The sequence below is a fragment of the Python bivittatus genome, unplaced genomic scaffold (assembly GCF_059951505.1).
Source record: "Python bivittatus isolate LINGU-HERP-01145 unplaced genomic scaffold, Pbiv_v1 ctg000700_np1212, whole genome shotgun sequence".
NCBI classification, from domain to species: Eukaryota; Metazoa; Chordata; class Lepidosauria; order Squamata; family Pythonidae; genus Python; species Python bivittatus.
Genome location: NW_028277098.1, coordinates 40,832,579 through 40,859,520, shown reverse-complemented (window position 1 = coordinate 40,859,520; position 26,942 = coordinate 40,832,579). Strand labels below are relative to the sequence as shown.

General features: G+C 39.0%; 1 protein-coding gene and 1 long non-coding RNA gene across 11 annotated transcripts in view; both read left to right on the top strand.

Annotated features, from left to right (window-relative positions):
• LOC148214179 (uncharacterized) overlaps nt 1–25,903 on the top strand; it is a 38,374-nt gene extending 12,471 nt beyond the window's left edge. The window contains exons 3-5 of the long non-coding RNA XR_015798330.1: nt 3,014–3,220; nt 24,560–24,752; nt 24,824–25,903. This is a non-coding gene — a long non-coding RNA (uncharacterized LOC148214179). The remainder of the gene's footprint in view (nt 1–3,013; nt 3,221–24,559; nt 24,753–24,823) is intronic.
• FGGY (FGGY carbohydrate kinase domain containing) overlaps nt 1–26,942 on the top strand; it is a 304,303-nt gene that overhangs the window by 44,401 nt on the left and 232,960 nt on the right. The window lies entirely within an intron of this gene.

Here is a 26,942-nt window from a genome sequence, read left to right as displayed (position 1 = left end):
TAGCAAATAATGCAAGGTTATAATCTGGAGAACAGGATAGGCATATCCCAATTTGTAGGAACCCCATTTTTGTCATTTCCATATCCTCCTAAAGAATCATCTATAATCCATAAAGTAGAATTTCCACTCTAAAGTTGTATGTTTAGAAACAACTTTGTTTACAGCATATTTGGGTTTGGTAGTTCCGTGCATGTTTCTATGTTCTCTGAATCAGGTTTGATCACTAGGGTAAGTTAGGGTTACTAGATGCCTAGCAAAAGGAGGACATGTCCTTCTTTTTGTCTTCATATTGTTCATCTGGCAGGCATAGCCTTAAAATCAAATATTGTCTGACTTTTGGAGTATCTAACAAGCTACAGGTAGTCCTCGGGTTACGACCACTTGTTCAGCAACCATTCAACATTATGATGGCACTGAACAAGCGGGACTTATGACCAGTCCTCATAGTTGCAGTATCCCCAGTCATGTGATTGCAATTCGGGCACTTGGCAATCAGCTCGCAATTATGACGATCGTAGCATCCCATGGCCACGTGATCATCATTTGCGACCTTCCTTCCCAGCTTCCCACGAGCAGTCAGTGGGGAAGCCAGCAGGAGGTTGTAAGTCACTCCCACAAGCCATTCCTGCTCCTGTCACTTTTTAACCTGCCCGCCTGCCCCCAGCACCCACCTGCCTGCGCTGTGTAGCACCCACCCACTGTACATACCCACTCTCACACCCACACTCTATAGTGCCTGCCTGCAGCACCTGCCTACTTGCTGGCCTGCTTGCCTGGGACTCCCACCTTTTCCCATGTTGCGGTCATGTGAGGCCCTCGCTTAATGACTCACGCAGTCCTGGGGTTATGATGGCAACTGGGACTGCCAAGATTGCTAAGCAATGCGGTCACATGATGTTGCGCTCTATGACTGCATTGCTTAGTGACAGAAATTCCAGTCCCAATTGCTGTCATAACTTGAGGACTACCTGTGTCTCTTCCTGAGCAGCTTTTCTCTGCAGCGCAGCACTTCCCTAATAAATGCTAACCCCTTTTGCCTCCTAACCAGCTTGCAGCTGCAAGCATGGTAGGCAAACAGCCAGCACTAACACGTTCCTCTCAATATGTATTCCTCATTGTGTGCCTGCTTACTCACTTGTAATCCCTTCTTTCCCAATGAATGTAAATCCAAATATTAAACAGTGTACCCTCCCCCCCTCCCCAATTTGTCCTCCTTTCCAATTGTCTGCATCCTCCTTTGCCTGGTAACCCTAGGCTAAGCTTGATCTTGTTGATGTGGCATGTAGGAGCTATCACATTGCAGGGAAAAAGCACTGCAGTAGGAGTGGGAACCTAAGGCTTGGTCATAATAATGAAAGACAAGTTATCAGGAGTAGCTAAACAAAGCTGTGTTTTGTAAGACTGTCAAACACTCTTGAAATTCAACCACTGGACTCTGTGCTGCAATATCCTCCTGGCTGGCTATTCTTACTCCCTGAACTCTGAGGTCCTTTTGGATAGGAAGTGCTATGAGTGTGCTTCCTGTTCCTGATGAACTATGTGCCGAGTTATGATGTGTTCCTATACTTTTGCTTTATCAGATGATCCAAACTTCTGGTTTGCTTGTTAGAGTCAGAAGCCTCCATAGTCTCAGCCCTTAAAGGAAATGGCTGTGGTCTGACAGGTGGGAAGCAGAATGCATATCAACAGAAAAAGGAAGATGACATAAAGGAATGGGGGAATCAAGGGTCATACTTGGCCTTGGCAATCAGTAGGCTATACTGCAAAAGGTTTTGAGGGCCAGGCAGAAGAGGTGAAAAAAAAATTAAGAGAGTGGTCACAACCTCTGTCCCTTTTTTTGTGTGCATAACAGGAGTGAGGCTTTGATAGCACAGGTTGTTTTACTCTCACCTGCAGTCACCTTTGGAGCCAGGACAAAGATTAAATTAGATTTCATTTGATTTTAAATGTTACATGAAATTAATAACATCTAAATTAATAGGGTTACTTCTCATATATTTAATACCTCTCTCCTTCTCTCACATTAAAAACTGCAGTGTGATGGTCAACTTTCAGAGACGCTCTCCCATTTGCATCCAAGATTTTTGGGGAATGCATGCAGTCCTGGAATTTCAGGTTGTGTAGCATTGACTTAAGATGGTGCTTTTTTCCAAGTCAAAGAGCATAACTACACTGCAGAGTTACAAGTGCTGACTAGATTGCTTTCTAAATGCCTAGCCATTTCTGGGATGCTCAAGAGCCAGTGGTTGTGAGAAAACATACATGATAAAGGTGGTTTCTGATGCTATAAACAAGATTGCACTGATCACCTTAGATCAGTGTTGTCCAAACTTGGCCACTTTAAGATGAGTGGACTTCAACTCCCAGAATTCCCCAGTCAGCATGGCTGGCTGGGGAATTCTGGGAGTTAAAGTCCACTCATCTTAAAGTGGCCAAGTTTGGACAACACTGCCTTAGATAATGATCTGTACTAGGGTACAAGAGGAATATAGGGTGCAAAATAATGCAAAGTGGTACATGGGAGAATATACTGGGGGGGGGGACTGATAATAGAATTCCAATCCTCTTTTAAGGTTTTTCCTGACCAATAAAAACATCATCCAATTCATCCTTGTTCATGTTGCAGAAGAATCGAGTGGATGTGATGCAAGGAGAGTCTTTTCTGAAGACTCCTGAAATATATAGTATCATCTCGCCAGGGCAGCCTCCAGCTCCAGGGCAGGAAAGCCTGCCAAAAAATTTCAGGGAAGGAATCATCTACCATACCCGTAAGCTCCAAGCTATTCTTCAAGGATCATCAAAATCAGCCAGCTCCTTGTTAAAAGTCCATTTAAAAATTCAGGCAAAACATCAGAAGGTTTAATGCTTAATGGCCCTCTGAAATAGGCTCCCCTTTCCTCTTGTGTATAACACTTCAATACTTTTTTTAGCTGAAATCTGTCGTGCCTTGCAAGCAGTTGCTTTAAAGTAGATCATGGGAGTAGCATACTCAACTGTTAATTTTTCAATACAGGACTTTTTCTAATCTTGCATCAAAATGGTCAGAGTTTCAGACAGATGTCTTCTTTCATACGCTGGCTGGAGATACTAGGATTTGGCTGGAGGCTGTTGCTTCCAAAGCATGTGCTCTTCCATCAGCGAACCCCACCCTTTCTCCTTAAAACTAAACTGGTCAGTTGGAAAACTGCAAAAGGAATATGGGTTGACCCCTGCCAATATGGTAAGCTTTTTTGTTGTTTCAGTTCAAATCATGAAAGCTCTTGGGGCTGCAAGGAATCTGTTTGCAGAATCAGCAATACTTATACAAAGGGTCAGTCTGTGGCTGTGAGAACTGATGTTCCTGATGGCTGTTTAATAGTTGCTACAACTTTACACAGAAAAATGCACCCTACAGTGAGGGGGCTATAAAGAATTCCCATACGGAGGTGACCTAGCTGCAGTTTTTACATGCCTGAGCAGCATGTCCAGCGCTATGTATAAATCCAGCCTATGATTTATTGGATTTTTTTTCAATATATATGTTCCATAAAGCCACTTATTTTCTCCAACTCACTGAACAGAAGTAGCGCAAGGAGACCTGTCTTTAACACCCCAAAAAAGATTTATATACAACCTTACTCACTTGACAGTTTAAGTTAGCAGGTAGGAGCTGTCTGTACTAGCAAGAATACAAATAGGTCAAAAGAAGCAACACTGTGACGTTCCACTTTTCAAATGGAAAATCACGAATCAGAGAGAATAGCTTTTAATTTTAATTATGCTTAAAAGAAAGATTTTAATCTCATTGCAATTACTGTACAACTTCTTTGCCCAGTCTAGATAGTTAATATTATTTATTTATATAGTCGCCCATCTCACTGTTGTGACTCTGAATAATAATACATTTTATGTTTTATAAAATAATTTCACTAGGACAGCAGGAATTTAAACCTTAGTTCTCCACATTTAAAATCAGAATTCTAATGATTGCACCCTGTTAGCTTTACTGATATAAATGAGCAACTGAGTTTGTATTATTTATTTATTCATTGGTAACCCACTTCAATCCTGGCAGACCACATAGAAGTATAAAAATTTTGGGGCCTTTTGGCTGTAAAATAAATAAATAAAATATATACTGTATATATAAAATCAAGAAATACAAAACAAGGTTCCAAAGAGGTACAACTGTGTGTGTGTGTGTGTGTGTGTGTGTGTGTGTATGTATGTATGTATCCATCTATCTATCTATATCTTCCAGTGTTTTAGAGAGTGGAGCTACCACTGAGAAGGCCTGTCATCTTCTTCATGCCTTGTGAACACCTTGGACAGGAGGGAGACTCTGAACAGACTTACTGTTTGTCTGTGGACTGCATGGCAGATTCAGTTTTGGCATGTTATTGCTTTATATATCCAGTACTATCTATATACCAGTAACACTCTCATTGTGTTTATCTGTTTGTACCCTCAAGTTCGCCCAAACGGTGCATTATACCGCAACCATTTTTAAATCAAGGTACCTAAAATCCACTAACTTAAAGAATGCATAAAAAGTCCAGGATCCATTACTCCTGTGAAATTCAAATTTCACACCAGTTTTATTCGCAAAGTTGTGACCGTTGCAGCATCCCCATGGTCACATGATCGTGATTTCCAACGTTCATTACCAGCTTCCCACAAGCAAAATCAATGGTAAGCCAGCAGGAAGTTGGAAGTCACTCCTGCTCCCACTGCTTTTTTGTCCGCCCATGGTCATTCTGTTTATCTGTTTAGGTAAGTAAACATTGACTTATTGTTGAAGTTAGTTTGCCACTATAATTATTTTTCTCCTTATGATATATACTCTTCTTAGATGATCACAGAACCATTCAGCATTGGGGTAAAAAAATATGGTCAGCCTATAATTTATTGTTCATTCTGATCGCATCAGATTGTACTACCTTTCTCTCAAAGGATGACCCAATGGATCACAGAGTTGTCTAGTACCATATAACCTTTAAAAGTAATTATCCCACTTTGAACTGGGTCTGGAAGCCTACTGGTAACCAGTATAATTTGTAACAACTACACCTCTGAACAGCATCATCCATACAGCATTAAATATCAGACCAGCTTTCCCAACCTGATGATAAGCATGTGTCTGCACAACTAGCCAATCCTGATTAGAAATTCTGGGAAATGTAATCCCAAATCACTGGGTTGATAAACAATTTAGTTAATCCAACAGATCATCTCCTTCGCAGATATGTCCCGAGTTGCATCTGTTGAGAGATTCTATATAGAGTCATTGTCCAAACCTTTACTAAACTTCATATCATATTATGTCTATTTTTCATGCTCTGCTAGGAAGAAGAGGAAACACGACTGATACTGCAAGACCCATTTAGGCTGAAAACAGCAGCATAGGGGGGACAGATTCAAAGTCACACAGCCATGAAATCTGATTAGATCCCTTTGTTGTGTTATCCCAAATGTTGTTTATAAACTAATGCAATGTGGAAACCTACTCTTGTAGTTTATTCCAATAAATCATCGTTCACAAAATCATGGGTTAATAATACTACTAACTCTCTACTAACTCTCAGATCACAAAAACCTCCTGGGTTGAGGGCAATGCAACACACTGCCCTGGATGAAAAGTGGCATATAAATGCAACGCATAAATAAAGGCTGAATCCTAGACAGTCATGGCTATGTTGGTTCCACAAATGCAAAGGCAGAAAGCCTAAAAGCCTTCCAAACGTTTTGGATTGCTGTACTCATCAGTCATGCATATAGGAAGTCCAATATATCTGGAGGCAATTAAGTTGCCTGCCCTATAAGAAAACAATCCCTTTTATATAGCTTAAAGTAGAAACTTTGTTAGTGTTAAAAATGCTCTTAATGCTGATTGATTGATTGATTGATTGATTGATTGATTGATTGATTATGTGCCATTGAGTCAGTGTTGGCTCTTAGCTAATAGAAGTAGAATATTCTGTGAAGGTTGGTTAAATACTTTGTAGGTTAACTATAGATTTTTAAAAAACAACTATAACCTTTTTTTCTGCTGTAACGATGTCAATTTTTAACCGACACCCTTAAATCAAGTGCTTTATGGACAGTCATTTGCTCATTCTGAGCCTGTCTTTATACATGGACGCTCCTGGGAAATGCAAGCTAATATTGTTTCTTCAGCACTCAGGTACATTAGAGGAAGCAATTTCTATCTGCCTCCCTGGGATGTGTTTTGGATGGCCCTCATGTCTTCTGACATGCTTTTAGCTCACAACAGTTCAGATCTGTCAGGGAGTGTAACTAGAAGAATATATTCATAAGATTTATAATGCAGAGGCTTTAACTTCATGACCTGATAATGGTGAACAAAGCATTTGCTTTTTGGTAACAAAACCAGTTGATGTGCAGAAATTAAAAGAGCTGCATATTTAGTCCTGCATATTTCAGTCAAGCACTTTAGCCTAATGATTATGATTGCCTTAGGGTTTGGTGAGGAATGGATTATTGTGAAGCCTGTTGGGAATAAGGAGGCTTTTTGAATTGGGTCAGAGAAGAGTGGAGTGCATTGATTATTTGAAAGTAATTTTTCCTCTCTAAGCACCATTACACAGAGTGGAGCAAGAGATTTTTTTCTAGACTGGCATCACTGCATTTGGCTGCATCCAAGTCAGAAAATATATTATCTTCTCTGCTGTTTACCAGGGCAATAATCGGGGCACTTTGGGGCTGGACTAAATAGGATTTGTTCGGTTACTTGGGGTGACACAGCAACTAGTTACAGGTCACATCAATGCAAAATGTCCAAATTTTATTTCATGTACTAGCTTGTCTCCACTTACTTTTATTTTCCAGGGTCTTTTCGTATGAATTAACTGCTTAGCTTTATGTGTTAGATCTTCAGCGGCCACAGGGTTTACACAACAAGAACAGTAAAACTTAAGAAAACACCTTAACTGTATATGTGGAACTAAATCAAAGAGGGGGATATTAAGAATCATTTGAGGAGCAGTAACCAATATTTAGCGGACTGATATAAATAGGAAGACTGGAAGATAAGAGGCAGAAGATGCCAATTTAGCCCTCAGACAAGAGCAAGCTTAGATTCTTCTGCCCAAGTTCAGGAGAAACTGAACATTTCATTCCCCCTGAGATACAACACATTGCAGTCAGGGCCAGAGAAGAATAACCAGTGGTACTAAAACAGATTAAGACTCAACCAGGTTGTCTGGTGTAGAGACCTTCATCACTTAGAGGACATTATCCAACCTCAAGGGAATGGAGGCTCAGCCTATATAGGTAGCTTTAAAAGGGTTTGTCTGTTAAAATTATGAAAGGAAATGCATAACAATATATGCGCTCCATTTTCATATTTCATACCTATGTTGGGTTTTTAGAATAGGTGGACTAGCATCCATCTCTCCTGAATTTTAGGTTCAGCCTGGCATGAGCCTTGTAGGGAAGACAATAGGAGAAGAAGAAGGCTGGTGAAAGTAATACACCTGCATATAAACTACAGACATATTCCGCTGCTGCTCTTTGAAGTGGAATATCACAGTGGTTATGTATTTGAAATAATAATTACCAATTTTGAGTCTATTGTGGATACTTCTGTACAATGGATCCCACAGAATTTTGCTTATTTGTTAAATGATTACAAAGATGGTGTTGCCTGTCACAAAACACCAGTTATCAAAAGGCAAACTGGTGAGGTTATTCCCTAAAATCTTCTTACTGTTCCATCTTACCTTTGTGTGTGTGTGTGTGTGTGTGTGTGTTTGTTTTCCTAAGCAGGAAACCACGGCTCCAAAGAAAGCACTTACCTGCAGCCAGTCACCATTTTTTATGTTCTAAGAATTTGTATGGTTGAAGCTCAGAGACATTTTGGAAATAAAGATGATCCCAAAGATTAGTGTTTTGTTGCCAGTTTCCCATTTCATTTCATTTTAGTTAAAAACCTCTTATAAAAAAAATTTACTCAAGTGAGTTATGAAGCCTGGTGGAGCCATAAGAGGTGTCTGCAAACCTCTGCATTGCCTGTCCTTGGCCTATAGAGAATCTGAAAGGGGCACTGTTGCTACTGCTCCTGGGGTGTGAAGAGGTTCGTTTATCTGATAACTGTCATGAGCAAGGACATCTGGACAAGTGGCAGAACAAAAAGAAAAGAAGCTGAAATGAGAATAGTTACCTCTCTTGAGCTGAATGTGGAACAGATTTCAATCTAGTCAAAAAGGAAAGCTCCAGCTTGTAAGGCTGGGAAAGCAATGTATTGCTTTGCTCTTTCTCAAGCCTTCCAAGGACCAGTTGCTGAGGGACTGATTTGTTATTCCAAGTGGGCTAGAACAGGTGTGTGGCCCAAGTCAAGAAGGACTGAATTCCAGAGAACCAACTGAAAGTCAGGGCAGGATCATAGTCAAAACTAGGCTAGTGTTCTAAAGCTGAAAAGCAGCAATCCAGAAAGCCTGTATGAGGTGGAACAGCATTCTTTCACCTGGGAAACTATTTGGACTGAGAACAAGGATGGAGGCTAAGCAATACCTGTTTTCCTTCTTATATAGACAAGTAGAAACATGCTAATAAAGCATTCTGGACTTCTACTTCAGGTTGCATAGAATTAGAATTTAGGAGAAGGTAGACTTCCTAGTTAAGCCTCAGACATCTTGTATGACTTTGGCTAAAAGTCACTTGAAAGGAACTGTTCTTCTGGTTCCGGTTCTTTAAAATAAAATGATAATATATCCTTAATGCAGTATGAAAAAAGGTGTGAATAATTCTTGTTTACTAAGTGCATTAAAAGCGCACATAATTTTTAAGTAAATAATCCTTGTTTACTAAAGTACATTAAAGGTGCACATAATTTTTGTTTATGTGTATTAAAATGGTGATGCTCAATGTTTTGTTTCCTAACTCCCACAATTATATTATAAAAGAACTTGGACCCTTTCAAAATAGAAATTAAAAAACCCTACTTTTTCAAGAAGGGTGTTCCCATGTTTGCCTGTTATTTATATAATAACACATATGTTATTATATTTATTAGAGTAAGTATTAACAATTACAATAATACTTCGACAGGTTTTTTTAGTGTTCTAACTGTATAACACAAGGAAAAGAATAATTTCATGTTGAAATAATCCTTCCAGGATGAGATAATAATTCCAATTTACCAGGTAGAATCCTCTGGTTGCATTTCACCAACTAGCAACTCAGTCAAAAGAAAATCAAATCTCCTCAGAGTAATACAACAACAATACAACAAATCAACCCCAAAATAAATGAATCAATTAAAAAGGATCTCTTCCCACACTGGAATACTATAACACAATGTCAAATGTGTTTGTTCAGTCAAATGGAAATATTTATACAGCTCCCACCTCACAACTAGACAAATCCTAAACTGCGCCTCATGGCTGGCAGCACTTTTATATAAATGCTTGCAGGCTACCTTTTAATGCTCACCTCTCTCCAGAACATACAAAAGGAGGCTACAAGGGTGGGATGTCTTTCCCAGTAGCTATACCAGAGATGTGTTTCTTCATCTCCATTTTCTTTTACTTCTCCCTGTTGTAATGTTGCCGCTGTGGCCATGATCATTAGACCAACCTATCTCATCTCACTGGACTGGAAAGGGGTTATTCTACCTTCCTGTTGTACTCTCTGCCCTCATTCTCCCATGCAAAGGTTAGAGCGGTGTTTCTCAACCTTGACAACTTTAAGATGGGTGGACTTCAACTCCTAGAATTCCCCAGCCAGCCATGCTGGCTGGGGAATTCTGGGAGTTGAAGTCCACCCATCTTAAAGTTGCCAAGGTTGAGAAACACTGCATTAGAGGAAGAGAGTCACATCCCACCTAAGGTTCTTCTGCATATCACGAAAGGTACCTGGCCCACTAGTTGAGAAACACTGCAGGAGAGATTTATATAACCAATGCGGCCAGATCAAGGTTGTGGGCTAGGTCAGCATGTTCTGTTTCAAAACTTCCAAACTATTTCACATCATTATCTCATTAAGTATACTTTAGATCTATAAATCATCAGAACTTAAATTAGTCATGATTAATTTGCCACATTAATTTCAATAACACCTCAATATGACTAATTTAATTTGGATCCAACTCAATTTCAATAGCAGCAACAAACTACTAGCTAAATATTGCCTCAAGGCTTTTCCCAGCTAAACTATCTTATTTTTAAGCAGGAGAAATAGACTTTAAGGATAGTTCTCATGCATGTTTTTCTATTTGGGGCAAGTACCAGAGCACAATATAGATGTTGCATGAATTCTGCATCCTGTATAGGAGACTGATTAGGAAAAGATTAGCCCCAACTTAGCACGGGTGCATTACTTTGCACACTTGCATGAATGTCATCTAATGTCACCTTTATTGAACACAATCACAATTCCTTGTGAGTAAACATGTTTACCGTTATGCTGGAAATGGATTAGTAGTGAATAATATACTCATGTGCCCTTCAAAATGGATGCAGTGTGCTCATATTTTTTTATTTACTGATTGCCTGATGGTTGTTCACAGAGATTGTAATGAAAAATACTATAAACAGTTTAGCATTGCAAGCTCTAGGACAGAACATTTCTTTAAGATAATTAAGGGTCTCTTAGGGGATGGTCGTATGAGTTTCCTGGCGTGGGCTTCTACTTTCTATTCCAGCGTTTATACTGAACTACAATGCACTGAAGAAGAAGCCAACTGTTAGATGGTTATCATTCTTCAACCTTCAGACTCACTGGTTTTGGCTTTGTTAATGAGAGTTTTTTTTTTCTTAATCTGCGCTCAGTCGTTACCGACTCTGCAGTGACTGCTTGGACGAGTCCCTGCAGTTTTCAAGGCAAGGTGTTTCGGAAGTGGTTTGCCAGACCCTCCTTCCTAGAGCGGAGCCCAGCTGGCGAGCACAGGAGGCAGGGTTTCCGTTGCTTCGCACCCTTTTCAGGCGAGCGTGGTTTTTCGCGCTTACCGGCAACTGCTCCCGACTCCTTTTGCAAGGTGCCGCCAGCATTTTTCCTCCCACTGGAGTGAGAGTACCCATTTATCTACTCATGTGAGTTTTCGAACTGTTGGGTTGACAGGAACTGGGGAGGAAACAGGAGCTCACCCTGTTAACGCGAAGGCTGGACTTGAACCGCTGAAGCGTCGACCATTTCTGGCCGGCAACTTTCAGCATCATTAAGCCGCTGCGCCACCGTGTCCCCTTCATTAATGAGAGTAGCATTTAACTAATAATATGATATACATATTTATTCTTTCTTCTCTCTCTTTTCTCTCTCTCTCTACATACATACATACATACATACATATGACTTCTTTGCTGTGGAAGAAGAGAGAGAGGCCCCAAACTATCCTATTACTGTTTGGTTGCTTACAATATTTGGTAAACAGAACCAAGGAATTATTCCAACCAGCCTATTACCACAAAATAGTTAATTAATTATTGGCCTGCTATACACATCACAAAAAGTGTTTAGTTTGGTTTTGGCTTAGTGTGCTGTGAAAATGTAGTCCCCATGACTTGTAAACCATGGTTTTGTGTGAGCTAGACCACTATGGCTTGTTCAACCTACCATGGTTAAAACAAACCATAGCTCAGTAGAATGGTAAATCCAGCCACTTTCCAAAGCCTACTTCTTTATTCATTTCTGAACAGGCTTCTAGCTAGAAGAGAATGGAAAGTTTTTGTTAAATCCTCAAGACACATAGCATTTTCCAATTCTTTACACAAAAATAATAGCATGGATTGAACAGGCAGATTACAATGTTTTCAAAATTTCTTGAAAAGGCTAGAAAGCAGGAGACTGTGAGTTCTAGTCCCACCTTAGGCATGAAAGCCCGCTGGATGACTTTGGGCCAGTTACTGTCTCTCAGCCCAACTCACAGAGTTGTGGGGAAAATAGGAGGAGGAAGGAGTATTAGGTATGTTCACCACCTTAGTTATTTATAAAAATAATAAAGGCGGAATTAAAAAATATCTAAAAAAATAAAGAGGCAAGAAGAAGAAGGAGTTTCATTACTGCTTTCTTACAAGAAAAACTGAACCAGGTCAATAATTCTGCTCAACATTATATCTACATTTGGTACAAACTGTATATATTTGTCAAACATTCAAAAACCACACACAAAGGTGATAGTTGCCAAAGTTACTCTAAAGGCAGACAACCTTGAATGTAAGGTGACCCCCCTCCCAAAGGAAAATTAGAAAAATAAAACCTGTCTGCTTCTTTCTCAGTGAATCCAAGAGGACTCTCCTGGTTAAATGATGTTTTATGGGGGGAGTTGGTAGAAATTAGTTTTCTTTCAGATAAATACTATATAAAAGGAACTAAAAGTAGGCCTCATCTTTTTAGTTTTGTGAGACTACTTATTTTTGCAATACTATGTCCTCCCAATTAAATAATGCCAGATCGCGAGCAATTGCTGAGCAGAACATCATTTAGATTGAGATTCAGACTTTTGGAATATGGTTTTTAGGAAAAGAGTTAAGAGACCAATCAAAAGGAATAGATGAAATGACTTAAACAGATATTAGCCATAACCTCCAATGTTTAATGTTCAAGATATAGTACAAATGTTTAGCTAGTGGTTAGTGGTTAGGGAACTAAATGAAGGGGAGGGGAGGAGAGAAGGCATTACAAAACTTTTTTTCATGATGTTTTTACTTATGTTTTATTAGTAGTTGCTTATATTCTGCTTTGATTTTATATCTTCATTCTTGTGTGATTTCTGTTTAAATAATCTGTCAAAAAAAAAAGAATTGTTAACAATTTAGGTTCAACCAAACAAGGTCATATAATGAACTGTCAAAGAGATTTTGTCTTTGGGCATTCATTCATTCATTCATTCATTCATTCATTCATTCATTCATTCATTCATTCATAAATTTGTATGCCGCCCATCTCCCCCAACAGGTTACTTTTTATATCACCTTCCTCTCACTCATCTATCCATTACAACAATTACACTTGAATTAATCAAGTGAGGCAGTATGGATGAAACATTATTTTTTTAATGACTTAAATATAGGAAAGTTTGAAAATACTGTGGTGTCAACAGAGATAATTTCTTTTGTCCTCAGTCTCATATTAATACAAAAGAAAGCACATTGTAAATACTGTTTGATCTCTGTATCAACTCATTCCCAAAGGCAGCAAAAACCTAAAATCATCAAAAGTAATAAATGTCATTTTATTCAGAAATAATAAATAACAAAACAGATAAGTTATAAAGGAGTTAACCTTTGCCTTGACTCTGTTCAAATTAACTAATGCAAACATTCCTCCAACCCAGGTGGGATATAAAAATTGTAGTTTTCTTTGGATGTGAAAGCAATGAAGTGATATTGTCATTATAATACATTTTATTTAGAAATGGAGAAACAAAATGTTCTGGAAGTAAGCAAACACTGAAAAACAGACATCAAAACTTTTGCTCCTGGCATCAGTTTACCAGAGCAACACTGTTTCATCTGTCCCAATGTACCATTTTAGCTTTAGCTAGCTTTAATCAAATTCTCAATTCTTTATTTACCCTAACTTCAGACTGCAAACTGATTGCAAACCATTTCTTTGACCTCTTTCTAGCTGGAGGATATCATTTTGCGAAGTTGGAGAGAGAAATTCTGAGCAATCTAAAATGTATGCCCACTTCTTAGGGAACACTTTCTTTTTTCAACCTTGGACTGTTCAGTTGCACATTCACGGATAAGACTGCAAATTTCTCAATAGGAGTTTTTACTTTTGGGCATCAGAGCTTCTGTCAATCAAGGGTACTGATTGTGGATAGTTTGAATCAAATGATTATGTGCCATTAAATCGTGTTTGACTCCTTAGAGACCACATAGATAGATTTTCTCCACCAAGTTTGAATCAAACATCAATGGTAATGAGGAATCCGGTGGCCTTTTATCAAAAACCTAAGTCTTCTTGGTTCCTTAATTAGCTAACTGAAGGACAACAAATGACAGAATGGATCATTTTTGTTTTGCCTATGCAAAAAGCATACATTTCCAGAAGCATGTTGTTGCCAGCACACATGCAAATTTCAAATGAGGAAGCTGTGAATTTCATTTTGAGTTACCTTCATTATTACTGATGGGGCTGGTTCATGACAGTGTTTCACCCATTCGGCTATCCCATCCAGGAAATGTCAGTGTAGTCGGTTTCAATGGCTTACCCTCCAACACATGATTGTAACATACCAGTTGGTAGACTGATAGCCATTTGTGTCTGTCCTATTTTATTTGCAGGAAAAATTAAGCTAGTTTGAAGATCAGATTCATATATTAGATAGAATTCATCCATTGGTTGGGGCTCCCAATTGAGCTATATCCGTTTACTTCTTGTTTTGAACATGATATACAGTTGAAGCCTGAACTGTCTTAAGATTAATCGGTATTACATCTTGATACGACATGTAAGATACAGTATATTGCTCGGTGGCATGGAGCTTTCGAGAATCTGTGATAATATGGGTTTGAGTAATGGAGTATTACTTATGGATGTGTATGCTCTATTTACTGTTTGTCCTTAGTACATGAACTCTTTTCCTTTACCCTCAAACTCTGTTTCCATGATGCCACCAAGATACCAAAATTGGCAAAGTAGGTGTTGCTATAAATCTGTGGCCATGCTGAAGTTGGACTGTTTGTAAATTTCTCCCTCCACTTTTTAAAATTTAATTAAATTTAGTAGCCTTTTCCCTAGACTTCAAAAGAGGAAGCTCTCTTCAGTTTTGCTGTCTTATATTATATTTATTTATTAGTGCCCTAGCACAGGGCTCCTCAACCTTTGCAACTTTAAGACGGGTGGGCTTCAACTCCCAGAATTCCCCACCCAGCCTTGCTGGCTGGGGAATTCTGGAAGTCCACCCATTTTAAAGTTGCGAAGGTTGAGGAACCCTGACCTAGCAGATTCATGACAGGCACTTATTGTGGAAAATCAGAATCCTAAGAGATGAAAAGGTTTTAACTACCCTTTACAAATCCATTAGAGTTTAATGAATTTGGAACAAATTCACATATCTTACTGAGCCAGGATTTTAAACCATGAATTGTTGACAAAATGATTAGGGCCCAGTTCACACATAATCTTAAATGTAATGGAGAGGTTTGCATAGTATGTTCAGCCAAAAACAAGCAAATCACATTCGGCATTAGGCATCCCAACCAGGGCTGACCACAGCAAGCCATGGTTTTGCTAAAATGACAGAACACGTCTTGTGACATCATGATGTAAGTTCCACCTCTTATGTATTTGGGTATGACATCACAATGCATGTACAAAAGGAGCAAAATTATGTTGTAACATCGCAATGCACATTTCATAATTTGTGTGCCATTGCTTCTTTTTTCCAGACACCCATGATATGAACTAAGCCAGTATGTTGTAACAACTTAACCCTTTTTGATACTAAGAAAAATTATACCCAAATAACTTGGTGTGAACAAAAAATAATTTATAATAAACTTCAGAATGAGATTCTATTTGGGTTTTACAAAAAGAAACTGTGTTGATCTCAAGGGAAAAAAAAAACACTAGGGCAGTTTTTATTGAACCATCTCGAATGCCCCAAAAATCTGTAAGCTTTTTTGATCTCAAATCTCATGATTGGGGAATGTTCCAAAAAGTTGGTGGGAAGGTGAGAGGAGGTAACGTCTGTTTTGACAATGAAGTCATGAAGTCTGCAATGGCAGCATCTTAAGATGGAATATGGGAGAAAAATGCATATACTCTAATGAAGTTCCTCCCCATTTCAGATGTACCCAGGATAATTTCAAACTGCTTCCAAGATGAGTGGGATGAGGAACTAATCTAAAATGGCTGCTGCCATCTCTTCCCTTTTTTCAGCTATAAAATCTAAAATGACCAAAGTGAATATGTTAAGCAATGTTGTATATTTGTAATAAACTTCTGAAGTTAGTTTTGCCAGGATGCTTGCCAATTTGTGGGTGTTGTTGAAGTGAATCTAGTTGCCACCACACCTCCCCAATAGAAAATAGCATGGTTGGAAACGAGTGGGAGGGGGAGCAGAAAGAGAACCTGTCATGATATTTGATGTATCCAAGTGATATATGACTCTTCCTTAATTTCTAGAAATAATTTTAAAAAACGCTCCAGGGTACAGACAGTCTAAAAGCATTTGATAATAAATCCACACAAGTTCATCAGTGTTTAATACAAATTTTGCTTCAAGTGCTTTTTTTTTTTTAATGTATTATCACCTTTAAGTAAATACCATGGAAGTTTGCCAAATTCTTGGCTGCTCTTTGTGACAAATTGATGCATTTATATCATTAAGGCATAAAATGTCTACCTTTCATTAGATTTTGCTAACTGATTTTGAAGTTCAAACAGTAATAATTTTTATGCATTTATCAATTATATTTTAAGAGGTTACTACAGTATTTCTGTTTAGGCAGGCAAAATAGACCCCTCATTATTCTTTTTCTTTAGAATAGAAAGAACACTACTGGTTAGAAGTTCAAGCCAATAATTGTGTACTCAGAAGTAAAACAATTGAATTCAATGGAGCTTGCTCTTACGGGATGTGGTATAACAGCCTTAGTGTAATTTGATTTCTATGTTCCTTGCTGGTATACAACTAAGTTAAAGAACAATAACAAGTGTAATACAGGGGAAAGAACTAAGGAGAACTGTGACCAAATGATCAGCTTTGCCATAGCATATTATTATGTCTAGCTTTTCTACATCAACATATGTCACAGTAGGAGAAAACTTGACAAATTTGATGGAACATTGCACAGGCAAAATGTAAAGTCTCATTTGTTTCCTTCTAATTCTGTAATTGTACAAAATTATGAACTGTTTATTTAAAGATTGCATCATGAAGCACGAACATAATTCAACATATTAATAAGCGTCAGTTATTAAAGGTTGGCGCAACTTAGATGTAAAACATGAATAAATGTTGCTTAATTTTCCATTGTGCAATATAAGGAACTGTTTATCCAGCATATTCTAAAAGTATTCTAGAAACTAGAAAATATTTTCGGGAATGGTAGAACTTTTGAAGGCCACATCTGATATAGACATTTTACGATAAGTGGAACCGTCTCTCTACTAGGAAGGAACCACTGACATACAGATGATGCACTTTTCAGCCTGAGCCATGATTCTAGTGATGGCTCCAGATCCATTGAACGAACATTTATTTGCAGTCCACTCCATAATAGTGGCACCCAGAATTACCTGAACTTTCTGTGCCTCCACTGTCCAAAACACAAGGATATGGTCTGCATAGTTAGCTAGACTAGATTTATAAGACAGTAGAAAGGAAATTGAGGAAAAGACAGTTTGGCTTCCTTGCCAATGAAAATAAATCCAGGAATAAGGTGGGCAGCAGCAGAGGCAGGTGATAACTGGGAAACAGATAAAAAGCTCCCATAAGCCAGGCCTGGGTGTGGTTTGTGGGTCTTGGTCTGTCTTCTTCTGAACTTGAGGGAATATCAGAGTAAAACCAAAGTGCAATCCTGCTGCTAGAGATGATGCTGTGGGAGAAATAAGGATGCTGATGTCAAGCTTTGGACCACCAGGGTGAGACAAGGCATGACTCAAGAGAACACACAGTCACTGTTGCTGAAAGAGCAGATAGTGATAAATATATATATCCAGTTGACTGATAGTGAATAATTATGTCATGGGATTTGCATTTTGGGAAAAAAATTGGAATAAATGTTCAGAGCCATTAGGAGGGCAAAGAAGAACTAATATAGCAAGGCACACATAATCAAAGTGGAAGCAAGATGGGGTAGAGGAAAGTGGCATAAAATCCTAGCAATTGGAAGCAGACTTGTAGGCCATTCAGTTCAACCTCCAGGATCCTGTCTAGCCTCTGTCTGAATACTGCCAGTAACAAAGCAATCATTACTTCTCTACCTTCATTGTCAATCTGCTCTTCCTGTTAGGAAAATTTCTTAATACTCAGCTGAAATCTGCCTTCCTAAACTTAGTCCCAGATATCCCTTACTCTGAAATGTCAGAGAACAGGTGATAGTCTTCTTCCACACATCAACCATTCAGGAACCTGAAAAAGCTGGTATATACCCCTCCATTCTATTCCTACTAAGACTCAGCATACCTGGCTCATTCAATCTTTCTTCATGGATCTTCATTTTTTAGTCCATTGGTCCTTTACATCATCCTTTTCTGAAACCAATACAATTTATCTGAAGCTTTCTTAAAGTGTGAAGAATGGAATCCTTCATGATCTGGAAACTATTGTTCTATTGATGCAACCAAAAATTACATTTGCCTTTTTTGCAACCATATCACACATAGTCAGTAGAGTTTCTTGGGGTGGCAGATGTTCCTTGTTTTCCTTGAGATAATTATAGCATAGGTGGGGGGGGGGAGTGATACTGAATCTTAATTGAAATATATTGCACTGTTTCACTTATATACACCGCTCTTATGAAACTGATGAAGGTTGCAGTTCTGTGCTTACACAAAAGAAAACATCATTAAATGAATGGCACTTGTCTTTTCAGTGACCACACTGAATGAGCTACGTAGATAGTATATAGGTAGATATTACTACGGATAGTATTTGGATCTAGCATATTCCTCACATTCACAGAATGATTTTGCCTGAAATTTGGGCCCAAATAATTTTACACTATTGTCAATACTAGTACTGAAAATCCTACTGGCTCAAAGTCACTCTCTCCCTCCTCTTTCTGACAAAAGGCAGGTGCCAAACCAGTGTGTATATGCTGTGGCATCAGTCCTTGGAGTTAGGGAAATGTTGTGTATCACAGCTTTTTATGTGCATGTAATAAATTCCAGAGGTTAAGATATGTTTTGCTTTGTGTAGCCAAACTTGGCAGTTGACTTTTGTTCCTTTTCAATCCAGTTGGATTCTGGGATAAATTCTGATTTAATTCATTTAACTTAGAGCTAACATTTTTCCTTGTGTCCATAAATACAACCAGTATGGGACAGGATTGAACTGGAAGCTTTATAACTGTGTTGTGTACCTTTAGACATTATAACACTGGCTCACTTTAGACATTATAACACTATCTCTCCCATTATTAAATCTTGGCTTGTCCTTAGGCTAATTTGGCGATGTTTGAAACTCCATGATAATTCAGGGCTTCTATTTGGTTAATCATGGCCAGTTATGTTTTGGAGCTATCAGACACATGGTCCTCTGAGATACGTAGCTTGAACTGTATCCAAAACTTTTAGATGTCTAGGGAATGCTGATCCAGGGATGAAGAAAACAAGAGAGGGCAGACATTGAAAACAAGCTGGAACCAATGAATGATGTCCCAAGGGTCAGTGTGAAACATTTTTATTAATCAGGGCCAATGTATTCAGGATATACACATTTTTCTTGCTTTGTGAATGTGGTTAAAAACTATTGCACTGGCACTTTGGACTCCATTCGCTCCCTCTTTTTGCTTCTTGATCTCATGTGAACCTGCCTGCTTGCATTGCCACCTCCCAAAAGTGATCATTAGAGATATGTTCTTTTGATGGTGGTGGTCCAGGGGAACATGTCTCTGATAGCTTCTGTGTTGAATTGTTTCCTCTTCTGATTATACTAACAATTCTCTCACACAAATAGCAGCATCCCACAGACAGCCAGTGTCACATATAGGTTAAATGCTGAATAGTCACTGGGGACATCCAAGTTCTAGTCCACCCATAGTCACAAAAACTCACTGGGCCATTATTCTCTCTTAGCACAGCCTACCTCATAGGGTTGTTTTTATGGGGAATAGTAGGAAGGAGTACTATGTATGCCACCTTTTGCTCCTGGATGAAAAGGCAAGAATAAACACACAGAGACACAAATGCATCCCTCTTCCATTCCAGCAGAAATAATAATAGTAGTAGTAGTAGTAGTAGTAGCAGCAGTAGTAGTAGTAGTAGTAGTAATAATAATAATAATAATAATAATAATAATAATAGCAGTTGCTGCTGCTGCTGCTGCTGCAAGAAGATGGCACAGACTACAAACAACAGCATGACAAAGTAGCAACAATGGTGCATTGGAATATCTGCAAGAAATACCATTTGCCTGCAAGCAAGAATGGGTGGGACCACAAAACAGACAAAGAAATAGAAAAGAGAGAAGCTAAAGTGCTCTGGGACTTTAGAATTCAAACAGACGAGCACCTGCCACACAACACCCCAGACTTAATAATTGTTGATAAGAAAGACAAAAAAGTCTGGATGGTGGACATTGCAATACCTGGAGACAGCAGAAGAGAAGAGAAAGAACTGGAGAAAATCACAAAATATAAAGACCTGCAAATAGAAGTAGAATGACCATGGCAAAAGAGAGCAAGGATAGTACCAATAGTAATAGGTGCCTCGGGTGCAAGCCCAAAACATCTGGTTGAACATCACCAGCATTGACAAAATCACCATCAGTCAATTGCAAAAGGGAGCTTCACTTGGAACAGCTTATATCCTGCAACGATACCTTTAACACCATCAAACAACAACATCTGCCTATCCCAGATGCTTGGGAAGGACTCAATAGGTGGATAAAAACACCAAATCCAGTCTAAACTACTGGCTGACTGTGTGACCAACAATAAACAGGATAAGGTTAAGAGGAAGTAATTGCACTGAGAAGGGAAGGAAATATCAGCAAACATAAAGCAACTCCCCCCCCCCCACTTCATTTGAAGGAAACACCCTTAATCTTCCTTTCAGTAAATACACTGATACTTACTGGATGTCCAGATAAGTGGTAGCACCTAACTGACCTTGACTGACCTTGGCAAGCTAATTGGGGTTGGACCTGATCCAAGGACTCCCACCTTGAATGGGAGACCACCAGAAAATCCCAGGATTTTAGGGAAGTAGAAAAGCATTCCAGAAAAAGGCTGTTGGCCTTTGTAGCACAACCAAGAAAACTATATGGATATGTCCATGAATTCCTGAGCTCAACTTGAAGGAAACTGTACTATCAAACACAATAAAAAAATCAGTAAAAATGATTTATTAAAATAATTTTTTTATTTGTCAGGGACAAATAATGAATGGAAAGGCCAATGCCAAGTGACAATATTTCTGTTGTTGAATACTATTTTTTGCTACCATTGTCTTAATTATGTCTTTGATCATCTCCCCGCCTTTCAGTTGTTCATCTCTGCTTTCACTGTTATTTCATTGTTCGTTGTAGAAGTTGGATTTTTTGCTCCTATATCAGTCCTGTATCTTATATTTCAATAACTAGAGGGTCACCTATTATTGCTGCATGAAGTTGCTGGAATGCCTTATAATGGTTTCTATTTCATTTGCCCTTGAAGAGTATCCAGAAGCTTCAGCTGGTGCAAAATGCAGAAACGCAGGCAGTTATATGTGCTTCTAGAACAGCTCACGTTACACCTCTGCTCCGCAAGCTGCGCTGGTTGCTAGTCTGCTTCCGGATCCAGTTCAAGTGCTGGTTTTGACCTTTAAAGTCCTTTGTGGCATGGGGCCAGGCTATCTGAGGGATCACCTCTCCCTGATTATATCTGCCCGTCCCATCAGATCTGGCAGAGAAGGCATGCTGCGGATCCCGTTTGCCAGAGAACTACATTTAGCGGGTCCCAAGAGGTGGGTCTTCTCTGCAGTGGTGCCCACCTATGGAATCGTCTTCCCTCAGAAGTGGGCTTAGCTCCATCCCTCCTAACGTTTCGCAAGCCCCTCAAGACCTGGCTATGCCATCTGGAGGTCCCAGAGGACTGGGGAGATCTTGTGATGGCTCCTTTACTGCAGCTACCATCATTCTCTTATGTTCTTGGGCTTTTTATAGTTTTTATAATGATTTTTGAAATATATTTACTGGTTTCTTTAATTGTGTGGGATGCTGTCCAGAGTCACTTTTTGTGAGATGGGTGGCCAATACAAATTTGAGAAATAATTAAATACATTATGTTGATTTCATATTTTATTAACGGCTTATTTCATCATTCATTTGCAATTCTCCTGAGAAATTAAGAGTGACAGACCTTTGAAAACTCCATTCCCTGGAGCTGTGCAGGGTTTCAGATTCACATCTTAGTTCAAGCAATGCCCGTGTTGTGTCTGTACAGTCAGCTGCTCTTTGCTTCACAATCATTTATCCTCTGAACACTCTCTGGTACATTCACATGGCACGCTGGTTAACTGGCTGGCATGCATCAGTGGAGAGGTTGAAACTACATAGATGGCTTTTTGAAAACACCCTGTTTTTATGACTTCATAAAGGCATATTTAGGCAAGAGCTTGCTGGGATTTTGCATGGGAACAATCTGGGGAGCAAGTAGGAACCTGGCCGAGTCAAATTCCATTAGTCCCCAAAGCTTGTCCTGTTGCCTTGTTTGAATCAAACACCCTCCAAGATCACATTATGGTCCTGGCTCTTCTTCCAGAATACATGTCTGTTCCCCTAGACACGTGCAGCCCAACTTGGCATTCAATATGCTGCAGTTCCAGCTCAGAGTGATGGCTCTGTTCCCTGTTGTGGTCACACGGAATAGAGTACAGTGTGTTCTGAAAAGTAGATGTTGCTGCTGAAGCTGGGGCTTAAGGCATGTTTTGAGTTTTATGTGAAAGGTTGCTGTTGTGCCAGTCCAGGAGAATGAGATACCAAATAGTAAAAACTGGGCTGATATATCAAGCGGCACTTGATATTGTTTTGTCAGACGGAATGTCTTCTTTTGCAGCGTGAGCCCTGTGACCCATAAGTTTTCATGGCTTTGTTCTTGGTTCCCTTATGTTCCAATGAACCATCTGTCCTTATCATCCTTATTGTGCTTATTGGATGCTGATCTATAGTCCTCTTAAGTGTATCACTAGTGCAGCTTCCCCAACCCCTACCCAGTGCCCCGGGGTTGGACCAATCCTCAAAATTCTTAAGCAGCCAGCATTAGCAAAGGCTCCTAATGTAACATCAGTTTCGACACAACTGATGTGCATGTAAACCTGATATGACTGATGTCCTGCAAAGTTTAATTCAGGAGCAAGAACTGTCTCTATCAAACACTTGCAAGTGGCATGCCCCTCTTACAGTTATAACTGCCCACTAGGCATGGCTCTAACTTTTTCTCTGAGTTTACATGTGTGGTTGTTTGAAACATTTAATGCAACTCCCTATAGTTTTCAAGATAATGTAGCTGTGACACTTAAACCATATCCAACATGAAAACATTAAAACAAATTTTTAAAAAGCCATAAAATATGTTAGCATATTTTAAATAGCTGTGATATATAATTTGAAAGCCCTAAGAATATAAAAATGTATTTTTCTGATTCAGGATGGACATAAAATTTTGAAAAAAGCAAATTATTCTACAAACAGTGAGCCAGAACAAAGGTCTTTTCCCCAAGCATCAGTTTTATAATCCCTGAAGGTGATGACATGTAGAGAAAAGGTTCCACTCACTTTTACACCCCATATTCATTTCTAAATAGGCAGTAATTTTTACGATTCCCCTTGCACTGAATGAATTAATGGATTCTTCCACTTGCAAATATGATGCCTGTACAAATGCATATAGTAGATAGAGATTACCATCAAAAACTTGAGAAATCTTTCTTCTGTGGCAATAAAAACATCAAGTTGGTCAGGTTCACATGAAGTTTCCTACCTCATGAAACAAATTTTCTTGAGACTCAAAGCTTCATGAAACCCTGATTCACAGCCATTGATACTTGCCTCTATTGGAAAAGGGAGAAAACCGTGAATAGTATTTCTCACTGAACAGTCTTTCCAAAACCCAAGTTCTCTCGGTCCAACATATCTAAATATTTGCCTTTTAAAGAACTATGTACACTGGATTTCTAAAGGAAATGAAACTAAGAATAAGTTAAAATAAAAATGAATGAGGAGCTTAAAATAACCATTAGAAAGGAGAGTCTTGGTAAACAGTCAAGAAATGCTGGGCTGAATGGAAAATTTACCATGAGCTCACGCCACCAGAAGGGATAATATTCTGGGCGGCCTTTCTCTGGGGTGTGGAAGAAGATTTGCTGACAGCCTTCCAAGGCTCTGCTGGTGACAGAGGGTGGGAAGAAAAAGGAATGGCCACACCTATAGAAAAAACACAGGAGAGGAGAGGCACATCAAGAGTACTTGAAATGTGGGCTGCTTTTATTATTTGCAGGCCTGGAGAGAGAAGAAAAAAGAGAGACAGCAATACTAAGCAATTTGCTTCTTCTATGTCCTTAAAGCCATTTTAAACCTGTGACAAAATGTCCGGATAGGCTTCTGGATTTTTACTGTACAAAAACCTGGCTAACATTTTGCCATATTAGTGTGAATTTTTGACAAGTTGAGTTCTAAATATGGAGCCTAGGTTGCCTTTAGACAAAACAAAAACCAAACTTGTGTGAAGGTGTTTTAGTTTAAGATAGGGCATGATGCCTTAGCTTTGAGACCAATGTCCCTATCTGCAGACACATTATGTGAAGCCAAGAATTAATCCCCTCAGGAGCTTTGGCAGAGTGAGATAAATTTTGAAATTCAAGAATATAATACAAGGACTTGGTACAACCCAGGAGCTTTTGCTTCATGCGCTCTAGAATGCAAAAGGAGTTGTGATCAAATTGAAGCCATCCTCTACCTCTTCAGGTCATATTCCATGTTTCAGATGAGTTGTAGTATTCATTCAAGATGTCACAATCCATTATGGAATTCTGACCAAGTGGATCCATTATGAGTCTATCCTAACAACAGACTGGAATGGGAAATTGAATCTCTTGATCTCAGCATCAACAGAGATGATACCACTTCCTTGCTACAGCAGGGTCCCCGTGGATATGTGGTAAGTACTGTATATCATAGCCTGAGTTCATCTCTGACTCATGTTACAGCAACCTGTTTTATTATTTCCAGAATTAACCTGAAATGTGTCACCTGCTCAATTGGCACCCTGGGTGAGTTTAATAGCTTGTCATGTAATACATATTTCTCTGTCCTTAGACTGAGGATTCTTTACACATTTTCAGCATAATACAGATAGTCTCCGGGTCAAGAACACCTGGGTTACACATGACTAAGAATGGAGCCTACTGTAGCAAAATTCAAGTTAAATAGTCGAACAATGGTTCAAGTTCATTACACAATAATACTTATACAGTATTATACAATAATACTGTTCCGACTTAAGGACAGACCTTGGGAACAGAACTCATTCGTAAACTGTGGCCTACCTGTACTCATTGATTTAAAGAGCAAAAGCCATTTTTGCTCTTTAAAAGGAGATGAAATTTAACTGCAAAAATATCAATGGGAAATGATATGGCTGATCAAAGCAGCTCTTTCTAATTATGTTATAGCATTGGTAGAAAGAAGTAATACATTCCTTTTTGCATTTTTGCCCTTTAGAAATGTATTTAAAAGATATTTACAAGGTGAAGGACAAACAGTCCAAAATCAAATGAAGAGTGAAATAGTGGAATGGGTGTGGCAATATCCTACCCTTTAACAATTATCACCTAGAATATTTGTTTGGGCTTGTCTATTTGTCCCTCCACTGCAAAAATTAACACCAGTTGACAGAGGTACTCTAGTGGATTCTAAGCATGAGTTTGGACTTCCCTTCAACTTGATGATTCCATGATAGGAAAAGTGATTCGTTAATGAACAAAAGGGTCCAGTTCAGTTGTGTATTCCCATCTCATTGTATCCAGCAACTCATGGAACCCAAAGCAAGACTACCCATTTTCCTATTTTCTCAGTTGTTCAACTTGGATTGGGACTAATGCTGTCAAAACAGCAGAATGGGAGATGGATATTCTGAAATATTTGCAGCCTAAATCCTACTGGAAACTTAAGGAGAAGATACTTTCTTGATTCTTTTGAAAAGAAGCAAAATCATATTAATCTAGCTACAGTCCCCATGTTTAAAATGTCTTTTTTAATATGATTAATCAGTTGTATATATGAGAGAGAGAGAGAGAGAGAGAGAACACATGCATGTCAGAGAGCCCTAGCTTTCTTTTTCCAGACCTAGCAATTAGTAACCTAGCCCTGTTGCAAACATTTTACATTGTGCCAGCAACATACCTCTCAAGCTTCAGACAGACATGGGTGGATACTGGGGGGAAAAATGCCCAAACTATGTACGGACAATGGGTTTGGCTGAAAACTGAAAACTTGTTTGAACAGTATTTTCAAGTCCTTTCATTTGATTTTTTTCTTCTTCTCAAGAACAAGCTACTCCTTTCATTTGTAACAGTAGAAGTTCAAAACAGGCATCTCGGAATATGAATGGAATGGAAAAACTTGCTTGTACCAAGTTCAACTTCCACACTCTGTTGAGGACTGCATTCCCTCAGGGGGAATCTGTTGGGAGCTGCAAGGGAGATGGAACTGAAAGAAGCACTGGGTGGGGCTACAGGAAAAGTAGGTGGAGCCATCCATTTTTCTTTCATTCTTCTTTTTTGCCCCCCCCCTTTTTTTTATATCCTCTCTTCTTTCCTCCAAGCAGTAGGCTACAGGCAGGGATAGGTAGTCTTTACCACGGGTCTCAACTAGGATTTGAAATTAGTCTAAGGACATCAAATTAACCAATTTTTGCCCTTGAGTAAAGCTTCCAAATGTACAGTATAACCCATGTCTGTCTCCCTGCTTTTATTCCTTTGCTCTCCTCTCTCCCAGTTTTGTAACTCCCATATCTCTTGTCCTTCAAAATTGATCAGTTATTAGGGACCAGCTAGGTATAGATTGCAAGGGAAACAGTGATTGTTTCTCACCTAATCTCATTATGTTGTTTAGTGGAAACTGAGAGGCATCAGGATTCAGCCACAATTCTTTTCATGGTGTCTTACAGATCATTGATGAGGTCAGACACCAGAAGGAGAAACAAATGCAATAAAGTAGGTGTGTGACTGATAAATCACCTTTAAGTACTGAAGGTCTACCATCCTGAATTGGACCAAAGGCTTAGGAGTAATATCTCAGTCTGTTCCCTTAGATGGCCATCTAAATACCTCTGGAGCATAAAACAAGC